This window comes from Rousettus aegyptiacus, unplaced genomic scaffold, assembly GCF_014176215.1.
Source record: "Rousettus aegyptiacus isolate mRouAeg1 unplaced genomic scaffold, mRouAeg1.p scaffold_m13_p_6, whole genome shotgun sequence".
Lineage (NCBI taxonomy): Eukaryota > Metazoa > Chordata > Mammalia > Chiroptera > Pteropodidae > Rousettus > Rousettus aegyptiacus.
This window is the reverse complement of record NW_023416309.1, coordinates 82,736,343-82,753,697: the sequence shown is the minus strand read 5'-3', so window position 1 is coordinate 82,753,697 and position 17,355 is coordinate 82,736,343. Positions and strand designations below refer to the sequence as shown.

Here is a 17,355-nt window from a genome sequence, read left to right as displayed (position 1 = left end):
TAGAGAAAACTAGAATCAAGCACTGGGTGGCAGCAGCAACAGGTTCTGCTCAGCTCTCCCTCGACCAAGTGACAGGAGCTGACACTCCTGTAAATACTCCGTGTCAAGCACAGTTTAATCACTTTATATGTATTGACTCTAAACAACAGCCCTATTGAGGTTGGTACTCTCCATTTTGCACTTGGGGAAACTGGACAAAGAGAGGTGTAACTTAAGTTCACATGGCTAGTGAGTGGTAGAGCCAGGATTTGACCTAGTAGGTATCACTTTTTTGAGAATTTCCTTCTCCCCGGGCACTGTGCTAAGCGCCTTATGTACAGTCATCTGATGAATCCATGTAACTCCACGTAGAAGATAATAATCCCCATTTATACACGAGCCTGCAAAAGCTTAGACAGGCCGTTACCCAAAATCACACAAAGAGCGAGTGGCTGAGCCAAGACTCAAAGTCTGTGCTGCTGCATTGCCTCGCCTACAAAAAGTCAGGAGGTAGTGAAAGATACTCTGCACTTGAGTGTAATGACAACGGCAATTCAAATTTCAGAAAAAGAAAGCAACAGGTCAGGATGAACTTATCTAAATATTTGAGAACATATGTAAACCAGAGTACAAATACTGCGGCTTAAGTTATTTTAAGTGTGTAGACAAGTAATCAAATTCTCTGGGGCCAAACTAAATTAATAAATGCAATACAGTATTTTTACTGCACACAATTCGGTTATTACTTTGCATTGCATCAATAATTATATTATTTCCACCTTGCTTATTTAGATTTGAGCATATGTTACTTTGTAATTGATCTTAAGCTTTCATTTTAAAAACTAATTAGTGGAAGCCTGATGATCACATTCCTCTTTAAAAATACATTTTAATGGAATTACTATTTCTTTATCTGACAGCACTTAATGCTTTATCAGCATGGGTTCTCCTAAGCAGTACTCACAAATTAGTTAGAATGAAAGTGAAATTAATTCCTTCTGTGGGGATTTATCTGGGTACCATTAGTAGAGGATACTTTTCACAGGTTTCCTGCAGTCAAAACTCAGCATGATCTAACAGGGCAAAAATATCAAAAAGCTATTTACTTTTCTTCCAAGTGAATATTATGTGCTTTGAAAAAATGGAATTCTTTCTCAGCAGAATTTTGAAAGCATTTTCTGATTAGATTAGCACACTATCAAAATTGCTTAGTATTATGCCGAATTCTGTTTTCTTTTTAATCTGTAACACTGTTTCTTCTATTGGTCACAGTCAGTAATATATTTATTTAAAAATCTCGTCTTTTTTTATTCACATATCTTACATATCTTTTAAAACCTTTCAATTTAGTTGTAGAAAAATTAGAAAGGGAGTATTAGGAAAGAGGAAAGTACTAGTTCTTCCATTAAGTGATAACTATTCTTAATATTTTTATGTTTCTGGCCAGACTTTTTTCCTACGTGTAGATATAGAGACATAGGTAAGATAAAGGCCAACATTTTTATTTATTTGTTTGTTTATTTTATTTTATTTATTTTTAGGCAAGGCAACCCTTGGTTGACCTCACAAATCGCAAGGACCTTGTCAGTTTACAATCTCTTATTTTTTTTATTTTTATTTTTTACGCCTACAGCACTTGGTCTTCCCAGGTGGTCTCCCATCCAACTATTAACCAGATCCAACCCTGCTTAGCTTCCAAGATCAGGTGGGATCGGGCTTGTTCAGGGTAGCATGGCTGTATGATTTTTAAAAATAAAAATGGATTCAAACCATAAATAGGTAAAAAGCTATCTTTCATTTTCTGTTTTTTAAAACATATTTTAGGTCAATAGATAGTGTCTCTGTAGCTTTATTTTTATCAGCTTCATGCTCTACTGTATTTTCAAGTTGTGATTTCAGTCATCGCCACTTTAATCCACTGATAGCAGCTCCTGGGGGTCCTATGTGATTATACATTTTTAGAATTATATTTGATAATAATTATATTGTGGTAAATGCCATTTTCAATGGACAGGATATTTTGCTTGAATGATAAATATCTTGATTTAAACATTAATACTTTCTCTCTTCACCCCAGTTATTCAGAACACAGTTGAGGAGAGAAAGTAAAATCAACTTCATGCAAACTAAAATAGATATTGTAAACAATTCAATTTATTCATAGTGAATTTATCCAAGCCTTTACTTGGCTCTCTACCACACCCCTACCCCCTCAACCCTGCACTAACTTTAGATATGACTCTAGGGCTAACTTCAATTACCTGAAAAAATTGATGCAATCTTAATTAAAATTACTAAACCCATTAGGTCAACTCTTATTCTTGGAAGAAATGTTTATTTAACTAATGGTAAGGGGCATGGGAAGATCTTTTATAATGGGTCCCATGCTAGGCAGTTTTCATTACTGCTTCATGAAAACCCTACAAGGCATGTATGCCATTGTGTCTGTGTCCCTCCTCATTTCCCCATTTATTTAAAAAATGTGAGACTCAAGTTCCCACTCCTAGCAAGCAATGGAACCGAGCAGGGTACTACCTCAGGAATGACTGCAAAGCTCATGTTTCTAGGATTCATGTAGAGGTATATGTATAATTCAAAGTGGAAAAAATAACTTTGGAGTTGAGCATGCGATTTTATCCATGCATTTGAAAATAGGTGTAGCCGATGTTCTAATAAATACCTGCCCCCCTCAAAAGTGAATAAAAGTGCCCTGAAAAGATCTTACTCAAAAATGTCCTTACTCTATCTGGTTTCCCTGTTCTGATGCCTGCTTAGCTCCTCCCTGTTAATTGACTCTTGTTTGCTACTATTTTAAGATCTCGTCTTAAAAGTAAATGTTATGCAGTTTATTTTGGCACCTGCCACAGCATATTTTCTTGCTATCATCTCCATTTTTGTTCCTAACTTATTTTCTCTTGCCTGTGTGGGACTGAGGTGGTGTAGCTTCCGGTGTCCTGAGCGTTGGAGTCAGTTCTACAGTGTGCATCTCAATTGTCATTGATTAATAGTGTGGCTTCAGGCAAGTTTACCCAAATTATATGTGCCTCAGTTTCCACAGCAGTAAAACAGGAATATAATAATGTAGAATCAACATATACGGAATACAACCCCATAGAGTTGTTACGAAGTTTACACAAGAAACATGCTTCAAAAGTGGCACCTTGCCCCTGAGCACAAAGAAAGATTTCAAAATTTAGCTCTAATACCCTTTTTATTCTTTTAAATAATATGAAGTAATTGATTGTCCCAGCGGCTTATGCTGCATGTTCCCTCCCTCTCCCCACACCTCATCCCTGCCCCTGTCCTGCAGTTGAATACAGAATGGAAGAGAACCTTAGAACACGGCATCTCACTGCTAGGAGCCTCCTCATCCTCTGATCGCCTCGTCCACATATGCACCTGTTTCCTGTCTTCTCATAACACAGGAGAATAAAAACAGGCTGATTTACTTACACAAAACAATTCCCTCTTACCCAGAGCCTTTCTGGAAATTAATGCCTGCCATTTGTATCACTGTTTTCCATGTTAGCTCAATCCACTGAGGCCTTAACTTGAAGTGTTTTTCAGTGTGTGTTTAGTCTCTCCCATGTTCAGTGTTTTGTTCTTTGCTCGGTATTTAGCGGTTAGTGAGCATGTGCTTTTTTGCCAGTGGTGTGGTTCTGACTTGGTAAGAATTATTCCTTGATGCTTTACAATGTTATCCCTTTTTCCTTAGTGAAAATGTAGTTAATAAGTAAGGCTAGGCATCATATTTTACCTGCAAACCAGATTTCTAAAAATATTTTTTAAATATTTGTCTACTTGAGAGTTATTTTTAAGCTCACTTTTTCCTCATTGCTTTAGCATAAAAGACAATTCCTTGTGTACATAGTCACTGACCATTTATTTTATGGGCTGCAGAGTCTAGAGAGTTCGTCTTTAAACTTAATAGTGTCTTTTTTTCTTTATTTTTTGATGTGTGTTGAATAGACTAGAGGTTGGAAATATAGAGAAGTAAGTAAAAACTAAAAAAATAATGAAATGCTTCCTACTAAATATTTATTGTGGTAAAATAACATAACATAAAATTTACCAATTTAACCCTTTTTGAGTATGTATTTCAGTGGCATTAAGTATCTTCACATCATCGTGCAACCATCACCACCTCTTATCTCTGGAACATTTTCATTGTTCCAAACTGAGACACTGCACCCATTAGACGCTAATCCCACCCCCTGACTCCTTCCTCGCCGCCCCCGTCCCTGGTATCAACTATTCTACTTTCTTTTTCTCTGAAGTCGACTATTCTAAATAACTTATATAAGTGAGATCATACAATATATATTTTTTGTTATTGGCTTATTTCACTCAGCATGTTTTTAAGGTTTATCCGTGTTGTAGCATGTGTCAATTTCACTTCTTTTTTAAGGTTGAATAATATTCCATCAGATGTATATACCACATTTTTTTTTTATCCATTCATCCATTGTGGATTGTTTCCACCTTTTGCCTATTGTGGATAATGCTGCTATGAAAAATGGTGTGCAAATATCTGTTTGTATACCTGCTTTCAATTCGTTTGGGTGTATACCTAAATGTAGAATTGCTGGATCATATGGTAATTCTAGTTTAAATTTTTGAGGAACAGCCATACTGTCTTCCATAATTAACTATACCATTTTGCATTCTCATGCTTCCAAATAAATTTAAATAGAAATTTTTAAAACTATGATTGTATCTGAATTCAGCAGAAAATCATGAAACAGCATGAGAAATGCATAACTAAATATTGCACTTTTTTATGTTTTCTCAAGATAATTTTGTGTCTATCAAATTAGTCTACTGTTAGTACAAGTCGTCTTCTATTCAAATAGAAATTTTCTATCACACGAGTGTGGAAAATTTAATGTCCACTGTGTTCTAAATCAGGACAGGATTTTTGGTGTGTGGTGTCACCTATATAGGTTACATTATGTTTAGTTTTATTAAATAACAAGTTTAATTAGATTTCAGATTTTAATAATAACAAGTCGAAATTACTGAAGATATGCAGTTTTTCTACAGATAACTTTTCAAGCCATTTACTCATTTGCCACTAAATATTTAAGTTTCTGTTCTTTCTAAAGTAATAAACTGGTTTAAAAAAATATTCAAATATTAAAGCATGACAAGGAAGACTTTATTAAAGGTCGGGGGCCGTTTCAATAGGTATAGAGACCACTGACTGCAATGGGATTTTACAGTGGTGGAGAGAGAGTTGGGCTCAGCTCCGAATACAGCATATGCAAGTGGGAATTTATAACCAAGGAGCAGGGTGGTGGTCAGTAGATGGAAAATTACTAAAAGGAAACATTAAGGGTAAAGGAGGTTCTGGCTAAACCACCCTAACAGGATTCTTGCTGAAGACAGGCCAGAGTGATCAGATATCACCTGAGGGTGTGAGGAGAGGAGGGTGAGGAACCCGGGCAGATGTGGAAGATGATCAATATTATGGGTGAGGGGAGTCCGGTTAAACTGACTTAGAAGGGTTCTTGCTAAAACTGGATTTTATAACTGATGGGCATAGAAGAAGGGTCAGGAGCCTAGCTAAAGTATGGTGAAGTGATGAATCTTGCTCATTGGCTGCCATAAATGTTATATCCCTATACATTTTTTCTTACATAAGTCTAAAAACATTTATTAATTCAAGTCAAACAACTTTTATTGATTTCCTGTGTACCAGACTCTGTGCTAAATGGATAGGGATGGAGATGTTGATTACAGACAAATAAACAGGCAAGTCCAATAAAATATTGGAGGTTCTGTGAAAGGGAAGAGGAGAGTGTTTGGGAGTAGATGGGAGGGGGCAAGCTATCTAAGATTTGGACAGATGAGGAGAAGGTATCAAGGTCTCTAAAATACCCCCAAATTCTTCAGGAAATGTATTCTCCCTGGAGTAGTGGACTCCCAGAATAAAGTAATAACAAATTTGTTAAAGCATTCTAACATCATCTCTCATGTGTAAAGTGAGTATTCGGTTAAGGAAGCAGTTAATTTCTGTTGTGCCCAGGCAACTAAAAATACCATTAGAGTTTTAAAACTCCGTGAATATGAGTATGTTACTTTACTTAAAATTCATCCTGAAATAAATAATCTGTTATAAAGTAATATAGTATGGACATTTTTGTCTTAATAGTACTTAATTTGGGTATGAAAATGTTCCACACAAAACTGAATAAGCTCAACAAGTATTTCTGATGTCACAATTTTCAAATAAACTGAGATAGTAAAAACTTTTTATTCTAATTAATTTTTTACATCTTACTTTTAATTCGGTTTACTTTTTTATCCTCATGTTTTAAATTGGTAAAACAAATAAACAAACAAAAAAAACAAAACAAAAACAAAACTAGTAACAGTCAAACAATCCAAAGTAAATGAAGGAAAATGTAAAATTTCTTCCCTCTCCTCTCCTTGTACCATCTCATTCCCCAAAAGTAGATACTGAAAGTTTAATGTATCTTTTTTCAGAGCATGCAAATATTTGGACAACCAATTAGTTAGGTAGATAAGAGGAGGAAGAGAGAGAGGAAGAAGAGAAGGAGAGGGAGGGGGATCATGTGAGTTTGTGTGTGTGCATGCACGTGTGTGCACACATGTATGTACCCATATAGTTTCAAATTAAAAAATAAAAGGGACCATATTATAATAATAGAAATAAATAGTCTATAGTCTGGTTTCTTTCCCATGTACTTAACCTCTGTCCTTAACCTCTTTCCCATGTATTTAACCTCTGTCCTTAACCTCTGTCTTTAACCTCTGTCCATGTCATTATGTTGAATACTGTCTTACTCTTTCCAGTGTTCGTAAGATGTCATTGTTTGGGTGTAGTTATTTTCCTGTTCACAAATACTGCTGCTGGCATTTCAAGCATACTGCAGTGAATATTCTTGTATATATATTTTTGCACACTGGAGCTAATATTTCTGTAGGATAGATGCCTAGAAAGGTGATTGCTGAGCCATTTGCTTATGCAAAGTTAGCCCTCCTTATCCGCAGGTCTCACATCTGAGGTCTCAACTAACCACAGATCAAAAATGGTATTTTTGATCCATGGGCGGGACTCTATGGATGCAGAGGGCCGATTGTATGCATTGTTCTGTGCCATTTTTATGTAAAGGACTTAAGTATCTTCAGATTTTGATATCCAAAGGGGTCCTGGAACCAATCCCCCGAGGATGAGGGACAGCTGTACTTATCATTTTAAGGCCCTTTGATACATTTTACAAAATTGCTCTCTCAAATGCTTGTGTCTATTTACCAATAACCTTATCCCTTTAACACTAGATTTTGCAATTATAAGCAGCTTTTGCTAATCTAATAGGTGAAAATGGTATGTTATTATTGTATTATAAATTCCTGGATTGATAGGTCAAATACCTTTTCCAAGATATATAGCTATTTATATGCTTCAAAGTACCTATTTTTATTAGAATATTTGTCATATTATTCTTGAGTTTCATAACTCGATAATTATTATTTTTCTCTACTATATAAGTTGAAATATTTTTCATTTTGTTCTTTTAACTTTATATGTAGTAACTTCTACCAAATAAAAGTTTTTATTTTTCATACGGTCAGATCTGTCAACTTTTTCCTTTATAGCCTCTGGTTTTAGTATCATGATTATAAAGACCCTCCCAAATTTAAAATTATGAAAATACTCACCTTCTTCTATATGTTTATTTTTTACAGTAATTGTGAATGCATTTGGAATTTATTTCTGTGTAAGATGTAGGATAGAGATCTAATTTATCTGTCTCAGAATAGAGGTTCACATGTCCCAAAGCAAAATATTGAATAATCTGTCCTTTACTGGTTATTTAGAAATATCACCTTTATCGCGTGCTTTTCATATGAATGGGAAGTCCTTATACTCTGTTTCACTGAGTTGTTTGTCTTACAGAGAGGCAGTTTTGCGTAGTGAGTTGGAACCAGAGCACCAGCTCTGGAGGGAGAGGCCCTGGGTCAAACCCGAGCCAGTCACTTAACTGTGTGACCTCAGACGATGACGCAATCTTCCTAAATCCCAATTTTGTCATTTGTAAATTAGGGGTAGCATACCGACTGCTTTGCAGGGTTATGAGGATTAAGTGAGAGAATTAGTATAAAGCACTTAGGGCAGTGGCTGGCACGTGCCAAGCACTGGATGAACAGTAAGCTATTAATATTACTGTGACTACTGTAACTATAAGAGCTGACCTTTTATGTATGAAAGGACAAAAATCTCTTTATTCTTCTTTATTTTGCTAAAGTTGAACTTTAACACAAGATTCTCAAGTTCCAAAATGAAAGTTCCTTAAGATTTTGTGATTGCATCAAGTATGTAAGTTCTATTTGTGGAGAATAGGTATCCATTTTCAGAATTCCTTTGTTCCAAATGAATCCCTTGTATTCAGCATGCAGTTTGATTTTACTCTGTGGTCATTCAGAGCCTTGCTTTAAGTGATTTTAAATAACAGTTTATTAATATGACAGATATGTTTAGTCTTAGTTCTGTCTTATTTTGTAGGGTTTTTTTTTTTTTAATGGCCTTTAATACTATTTACTTAGTTTTACCCTCTGTTCAGTGTTTGAATTGCTTTTATATGTATTTTCCTTCTGATAGTTTGAACACTTATAATTAGTTGTTAGGATTTTCCCCCTAGTTACCTTTATAACTACTCCCTTACATCCCTTTCCCTTTCATCACCCAATTTTTCTAGGGAATTTCGGTTAGAATTATGTTTGTTTTTCTACGGAATACAACTCCAGCATCGGTGGCTTAACCAGAAAGGGGATATTTTCCTCAGAAAATAAACAGTGCAGAGGTCAGCAGTCAGGCTGGTTTTGTAGCTGCACAATGTCACCAGTGTCCCTGGCTTTTGGTGCCCTCCCACATGGCTATCCTTGGCTCGTGACTTCAGGGCTTACGCTTGTCTTATGGTCGGTCATGGTTACTCCACCTCCAACCCTCTCATCTGCATTCTAGATAGGAAGGAAAAAAAGAGGAAAAGAAAAGGGATGCCTATATTGAGGAAGCAAACCTTTGCTAGAAACCTTCAACTTACATCTTAATGACCAGAACTGTGTCACGCCATCACCCCTGTCAGTCCTAGCTGGGAAAGTGAGTATTTTTAACTAGGCACATCGCTTCCCTGGGCCAAATTGGGGTTCTATTAGTAAAGAAGAAAGGTAAAAGGATATTGGGTATACAATTAGCTACGTTGGGCAAAAACTTACTTTTATACCTTTAGATAATAACACGTTCATTAAGAACTTAGACTGTAACCTGTAAAAAGTATATACTGATCCTTGTTATGGAAGATGAGGAAAAGTCAGAACATTTAAATGAACTTCTCTCTTTTTTCCTCCTCCACCTCCTGAATTTTGTTAATTGTATTATTATTTCTAATATATGTTGTAACTTTTTAAAAAACATTTTTATTCTCCTTAATGAGAGCAAATCCTCTCCAGCGTTTTCCTGCAATCTTTTTGTTATAACGTCTTCATCCCTCGGGTGATGTTATTCATCCATAAGTTTCTTCAGAATGGGCTCATGTTAACTATATCATTTCCATCCTTGCACATTTTCAAATCACTGCCTGATACTTTTATACTGAAGTGAGAGTTTGGATATAAAATTCTCCAATTATACCTTCTTTTCTTTGTTGTCATTGCTGTGCTGTTTTCTGAGGTTGAATATTCTTAAAAGTCCGAGGCCAGTCTGAGGCTGTGACCTGTTTTTATTTTATTTTGTTTTGTTTCCTCTTAATGGTCGTGGGATTAGATTTAGAAGTTTTTTTGGAGGGGTGGTGGTATATCTTTGAAGCATAATAATTGTACTATGATATGTCTTGGTGTTAATTCATCTCTCTTAGTTTATCTTAGAACATATGCGGCCCTTCAAGATGACCATTTAAGATGACTTTTTGAATTTCATGAATTAGATCTTGGAATTTCTTTTCATCTCTGTATGTTCTTCAGAGATATAAGAGATATGTTGATTCTTCATTGTCTCTCTGTATGGCTACCGTTGTCTCTCTACTTTTGTTTTCCGTTTTATTTTCTCACTTTTCTCAAGCTTGTCTTCCAGATGTGTATTCAGCAGGGCCTTTGCTCTTTTTTTTGCTGCTTCCGATGTGACCTTTTTTTATGTTATGATGTTATGACTTAATTTTACTCTTCTTTTCCTTTCTGAACTCCACTAGTTAAAATTTGTTTTTTTATTTTCACCTTTAGTTGTTGTATCTTTTCTTTTTTGAGGGGTTTTATCTTTAAGCTCTTGTTTCAGAAAGGCTTAAAAAATTACCTGTAACAAATTACCACAAACAGTGGCCTAAAAGAACACAAATATTATCTTACAGTTCTGGAGGTCAGAAGTGACAAAGGTCTCACTGGACTGAAATCAAGGTGTTAGCTGGACCAGTCCAGCTGAATCCCCATTTTCTCACTTTTCCAGCTTCTAGAAACAGCCTCCTTGGCTCAGGGTCCTCTTCCTCCATCTCTAGAGCTAGCGATGGCAGGTCAAGCCCTCACATCTCATAGCACTGACCTTTTGTAGTCACATCTCCCTTTAGCTCTGACTCCTCTTGTGTCTCCTCTTGTGATTATGTAGACCCACCCAGGTAATATGGGATAATCTCCCTATTTTAAATTTAGCTGATTAGCAGTGTTAATTCTACCAGCAGCCTTAATTCCCCTTTACCATGTAAGATGACAGATTCACAGAGATTGGAATGTGGACATCTTTGGGGGTAAGAGTGGGACATAATTCTGCCTACCACAAAGATCACTTTAAAATTAATGTTTCGATCTGGCCATATATCTTGGTGTATGTTATTTTTTTTTTCATTTCCTACATTCATATTCATTCTCCCCTTCCCCTCTCTCTCTTTCTGAAGTTTTGTTTTTGTTTTTGTTTTTTAAAGAAATAATCTTGTTTGTTCATAAGTAAGAGGAGTTTTTCCCTCACACAGGCTTTTGTTATTGTGAGCTTTGGTTCGGGGAAATAAACTAACATAGCTGGTAGCTGGAGTTTAGATCTGTGCCTGGAAGTTCAGTTCTAAGCCAGGACTTGATCTCTCTGGATCCATAGGGAAGCCCCATGTCAATCAGAGGTGTTCGTGCGTGTTATGTTATGTGTGGGTGATTTAGTTTTACTTCTCTTCTGCTGACAGGCTTCTGGCCATCCTTTATTTCTCTACCACTGTATCACTCTTAGCTTGCTTGTATTTCTTAAAGATAACTTTTAGTTTGTTGATTTCAAAATATTCCTAGAAGACAAACAATGAAAGTGATGGTTATACCAGACATTAATTATTAAGTATGCCTGCCCAACACCTGCACCCTTTTAAAGAAAAACTACTCTGCTGTGGTTTGCTGAGCAGTGGCTGTGTTTTGAGCCATCCAATTCCCTTGTTACCCCCTCACCCTGCCACAACTGTCATAGGACTTGATCCAAAGATGGACAACCTGTGGTCTCACCAACAACCTGTGTCTTGATTCAGAAAGCTAACACAACTCGTTTTAAGCACTATGTATATCATCTAGGTTCAAACTGATGTACAGCCATTTACTAGTTGTTTAACCTTAAGCAAGTTACTCTATGCCCCAGTTTCTATAAAATATTAGATGCTATATCATATTTTAAGAATTAAAAATAGTTAATCACATAAAGTATTTATAACAGTGTCTGACTGATGCTCAAAGCTCTATAAATGGCAGCCATTATTATTATATAAGGAATTTGGAATTAGAAAACCAAATGACTAAGAGAGTTACCAGTTGGAACTAAAGCTGGAGTGTCATGAGATAGAGCGGTGGTCCTTACTCCTTTTTGGTCTCATTGCCCCCTTGATGAATCTGATGAAAGTATGGATAGTTTCCTGTAGGAAAGTGCATAAACCTATGTAAACATACACAAAATCAAGGTACAAGCACCTCGCGTCGAGAAGGAGGAGGTGGGCTATGGCAAGTCAAAGCCATGTGTAAGTCAGATTTGTGAAGGAACAGAAACTCATCAAAGCTGAGGGAGCTGTTTCATAAAGGGAGGAGAATGGACTGAATGAGACGCGAGAAGCAGAAGCCCTGAGACAACCCCTCAGTTCCATGTCCAGCAGTTTCTATCACAGGATTTCTCTGAGATCCCTGCTTCTCTCTTCGTTTCCTTGGACATAATCAAGCTGACATAGCCCTCACATCTTGCAACCAAATTAGCCAGAGAAAGTCAATGATGAAGCTGACTTTTACATGATGAAGAATTATTGCTGTGTCATTTCAGATTGCTTTTAGCCAACATTGTGAAGTTTTCCTGTGGTGCGATTGTATCAACAGCCAGTGCTTTCAGAATAAAGTGAATAACCAGCTGCAGTGACTTTTGAAGGACTGCTTACTTCCTTTTTTGTAGGTTGAACATTTCCCAAGCATATCCTTTTTTTTTTTTTTTTTAATATTCCAGTTTAAGGAAAAAGCCAGGAAACGGTAACATCAACTTCTCTAGTAGAATTCTTTTTTGTTTTGCTTAATCTTTTAAAGTTTTTAAACTGAAAATGAGGCAGAACTTCACAGGATTTTATAGCTGGAAAGGAATTAAAGATTTTTCTTGTCCCATGGCTTCTTTCGGAAATAAAGGAAACTGAACCCCTAACCCCCACCCCAGTATCAGATTGCATACTTTGTCTCATTCAGTACTCACAGCAACCTTTTGTGGTACAATACCCTCACTTTACAGGTGAGGAAATGGGCTTAGAGAGATTAACTCCTTACCTGAGATCAAAGATACTGCAAGTAGATGGAACTAGGATTTGAACCCAGGACTTTCTGACTACAAAGCATATGTTATAATGCCTCTGTGGCCTTTAAAACTCAGGCTAAAAAAGAGTGAGCCTTTTATTTTACACATCTTTTCCTCAACAAAGTTGGTTTTTCTTTCAACATGTCTTCTCAAAAAGAAAGCTGGAAACATGTGAGCCCCAGTTTTTGATCCTCACGCTAGAAGGATCTTGAATGCATCCATCTCGCATCGGCCTCCATGGCGGTGTAGTACCAGCCAATCATAAATCTTCCCCCCGAGCAGGAACTTCTTCTGTTGGATATTTAGTCAACCTTCCTTCCATACAGAGGCTTTCACATGGAACCACAATTTGGTGGTGCTGGGGAGAATGGTCCCAGACTGCTGGGGCAGCAGTGATTTACAGTTTGAGCATCAGCATAAATAATATTTGTTTACAGAGTATTTGCAGGATGAAGGAGTGGTTAAGAACACTGGCTGTAGAAGTAGACTGCTTGGGTGAACCCCAGCGCTTCTGTTGACTACTTGAGTGACCTTGGACAAGAACTTACTATCTCTTGAAGTCTTGGTTTCTTTATCTGGAATTTAAGAAGCATGTGATACATTGGATTGTTGTGAGAATTGAATGTGATTGTGTATATAAACCACTTAACCCAGTGCCTGGCATACTAATACTCAATATTACTATTGTCGGCTATTATTAGACTACTTGAAAGTGGTTTAGAGAAACCGCAAGGAAGAGGTAACATTAGTCTCTTACTAGAATCCTCTTTTATTTCGGTTAATTTTTTTTAAGTTTCCAAACTGAAAATAAGTCGTTATTTTATAGGGTTGTATAGCTGGGAAGGATTATTTTCCTTGAAAATGGTAGTCACTTTATGAATATAAAATATTAGTGTCAAAAGCATAAAATATACATATATTTTATGACTAATGAAGAGACATAGAAATACATTCTTGTTCCAAGTTTTTTTTGTTGCTAAACCATCAAATAATATAGCTATTTTCCTGTTTCTCAGCAGATAAGAAGCTTCGGTTCCTTTTTCTTTTAGAACTGCAAAAAGCTTATAGATTTTTTTTATGCATTCTTATTACTATGAAATAGTAGATGAATATGATTTTTATTTTATTTACAACAATATATCAGTTTTTAACTTTAAATAACTCAAAATTCTCTTCTGCTTCACTATCCAGATGAATAACTTTCAGATATTTTCATTTTCATAGACCATATGATTCGTCATAGGTCATGTTGACTTTTCAAATTTCCTAGACATTTCCATGTACAATGGAAGTCTCGGTTTGCATCGTGTTACCAATTGTTATATGAATCATGCCAGTGAACACATATTGTATAAACTTAGAAAATACAACAATGTAAAATTTATTATTAGGTGATTGTTCTGGACAGAATTATGCATAAATTTGACAGACTGACATTTGGGAGTTCAAAAAATACCACATGCATTTAGAATCAGAATAGGTTGACCTGGAAGGGAATTTAGAAATTATTGTAGACTAGTACCTCATTAAATAGAAAACTGAAGCATAAATAGTTACTTGTAGATGAATTGTGATAATTTTTCCTAACCAAAAAGTTTTTCACGATGTGGCTTCTCTTGCTATTTGTCTTTCCTATTTTTTGTTAAAAATACTGGTTTAAAAAGAAAAATCTTTTTAAAAATCACCTCAAACAGGACTAAATTACATTTGAAGAAGAAAGACTAACTCTTGTTTTTATGATAAAAATGGATTTGGGTTTTGATATTGAATTTTAATGTTACATCCAGAAATTTTATGCAATATCTACAATTGCTTTGAGCATCCACATATTAGATTTTGACCACTTTTTAAATAGAATGTAATATATAAAACAGTGAATTAACTTGTACTTCACTAATTGTAAATAAATAGTATGAGTATTTTCAAAGAAATACTGTATTGTTTTTTTCCATCTCCTAGTTTTTGAAGATATTGTTAAAGAATTGCAGTCGATTCCAAAATTGATTGGTTAAGATAAAATTGAATTCTTTTTTTTTTTTTTTTTTAAGGTAAGGCAACCCTTGGTTGACCTCACAGATTGCAAGAACCTTGTCAGTTTACAATCCCTTATTTTTTATTTTTTATGCCTACAGTACAAATTCTTTAAAATTCAGTTTTAATAGTGCTATAGCACACTCAAGTGGGGGAGAAACCAGAAGAATTATTAAAACCGTTTCAAAGCCAAAGACTGAAAGCAATAATTAATATTGGACTACATTTCCAATCTATCTTACCACATGTTCTGTTCCCTTGTTCTGAAACATTCTTAAACCTCCCTCTTCACCTGTCTAACCTTTTCTTATCCTTCAGGGCTGTTCTTTTGTGAAACTTTCCCTAAACCAATTAGGCCTCACATTAAAAACTACGTTAGCATTCTGCTATTCATATCTCCAGTGTATCTGGATTATAATAATATGGTTATTGATAATTAAAAAAACAAACAAACACTGTCTCCCTCACTTGACTATAAGTTCTGTCAGGGCAGGAACCAAATGTATCCTTTTCATTGCTTTATCTTTAGTGTCAAGCTTCACACTGCACATATAGACATGGATATTATTTTTTGACTGATTGATGAATGGATGTTGTAGCTAAGATGTTGAGGGGAATCAACTGGCTACTTCACGTAGAGCTTCAGATCATGTTAAATGCTACTAGGTCAGCATGGGTAAAGGATTTATTTAGGGTTGCAAGCCTAGAAATTTAATTTGATCATTTTGATTAGCAGATTCATTGGTACTAGTAAACAAACTTACAGGAAGCTAATTTGTATGCCAGAATGCAACTTTTAAATTTACAATTGGAAATGTACCTAAAAACTGGGGCTCATGATCTGTAAAAGTTAGGTCAAGGCAGTAATCACTAAATAACCATGTTCTTTTTACATTTCCTGATCGAGCTTGCTATCATGTTGAGACCAAATGACTAGTCCTGGCCAAAGAACTCTGAGCAAAGGTGTTTTGTGTCCTTTGGGGTTGTGGTAGTTGAGAGCCAGTGTGCTTTCTTCGTTTCTTTCTCCTTTGCCATGGCTCCGTGGAGGCCACATGTTTAAGTTGGCAGATCTACAAGGTGGAGGACTGCCTGACCAAGATCAAACTTTCAAGAGCAAGAAATAAACCTTTGTGTGTTAGTCATTGAGATTTCAGGGGCTTATTTATTATTATAGTACAACCTGATTAGTAAATTGGGAACTTTCTCTTGGTTTCTAGATTTCCATTCAGAGACACAAATTACAAATATGGAGGTTGTTTCCTGGGAACAGCCTTCATACTTGCATCTCATTTGTTTCCCTGTGCTTGAACTACCTAAAATTATCGTTATAACTATACTTTATATAAAAATTATGAAAATAAGAACTAAAAATGAAAAAACGTTCAAGTAATTGATATCTACTAACTGGGATTTTAGAAATAGCATTCATGGTTCTTGTTGAACCACAAGTTTGGGATGATTTCTTCCTCCATAATATTTTTTTGTATCTTCTTGATTAATAAGGAAAATGGTCAAAATGAACAACTTCTAAAAATCAAGATTTTAGAAATCCTCTATTTTTTTCAACATTCCTTCAGTTTACATATTTTATAATTAATCTTTTAGCAGTAGTTTATGCATAATATGGATCTGTTAAGTTTTTTTCCAAGGTATTTTTTTCAACAAATCATAATATGTGAGTACTTCAATTTCTATTTTCTTTGAGATACTTGTTAAGATGAAGAAGTTATTTACTTTGTCTTTAGAACTTCCCACCTATAACAGAGACTGTTCACCAAAATTTGTTTCCTCCCCTTTTGGGGTACATCCTCCTTTGAAGTTATGTGTATCATGTGACCAAGTGCTGGCCAGTGGAATTTTTGAGGTTTAGTTCATAAAAGTCTCCTGCATGTGATTCCCCATTCTCAGCCCCCTTTTGCTGGCTGGTTATCAATGCCCAAGATGACCTGGAAGTCATGTGTTGGAGATGGAAGCGTTTCTGTCAAACTGGTCACTAAATGACCGCCTGGAGCAAAGACTCACTCCCTCCCTCAGAAACATTTGTCTTGGACTGATGTGTGAGTAACAAATAACACTTCTCAGTGTTCAGCCACTAACATTTGGAGTTTGTTATTGCAAATAGCATTACCCTAAAGCAACATTTAATAGTTAATATAGCAATTCCAGAGTAAATATTTAAATTTTCAAGAACGATTAACTTATGTCTTAATTTGTAATGCGTCCCACTTAGAAGAAACAATGATTTCATTTAAAGTACTTTGCTAATTCTTCATCTTGTTTTCATTATTCCAAATTACTTGGCTCTTCCTGAAACAGCCAACTAATGGCTACTGATTAAGTAGGCTCTTTGTTTATTCTTCTTCCTCCCACATCATTTTATAAGGCCACATTCTATGTTTACAAATCCAGAGAGCATTCACTCTTATTTGTAAGTGCAGTAGGAAAAAGAGAAGGAATAAATTTAAAATGTTAACGCAAAAGTATTTTTTTTTATGTGAGCGACTGAGACGCTTTCTAAAAAACGTTGCTGCCTTCAGAAATTTACCAACATG

At 35.6% G+C, this 17,355-nt stretch overlaps 1 protein-coding gene and 1 pseudogene across 4 annotated transcripts in view; one reads left to right on the top strand and one right to left on the bottom strand.

Moving 5' to 3' along the window:
* MYO1D (myosin ID) overlaps positions 1-17,355 on the top strand; it is a 284,752-nt gene that overhangs the window by 36,710 nt on the left and 230,687 nt on the right. The gene's annotated exons all lie outside the window — the stretch shown is intronic.
* On the bottom strand, positions 1,604-1,722 carry LOC118604898 (annotated as a pseudogene).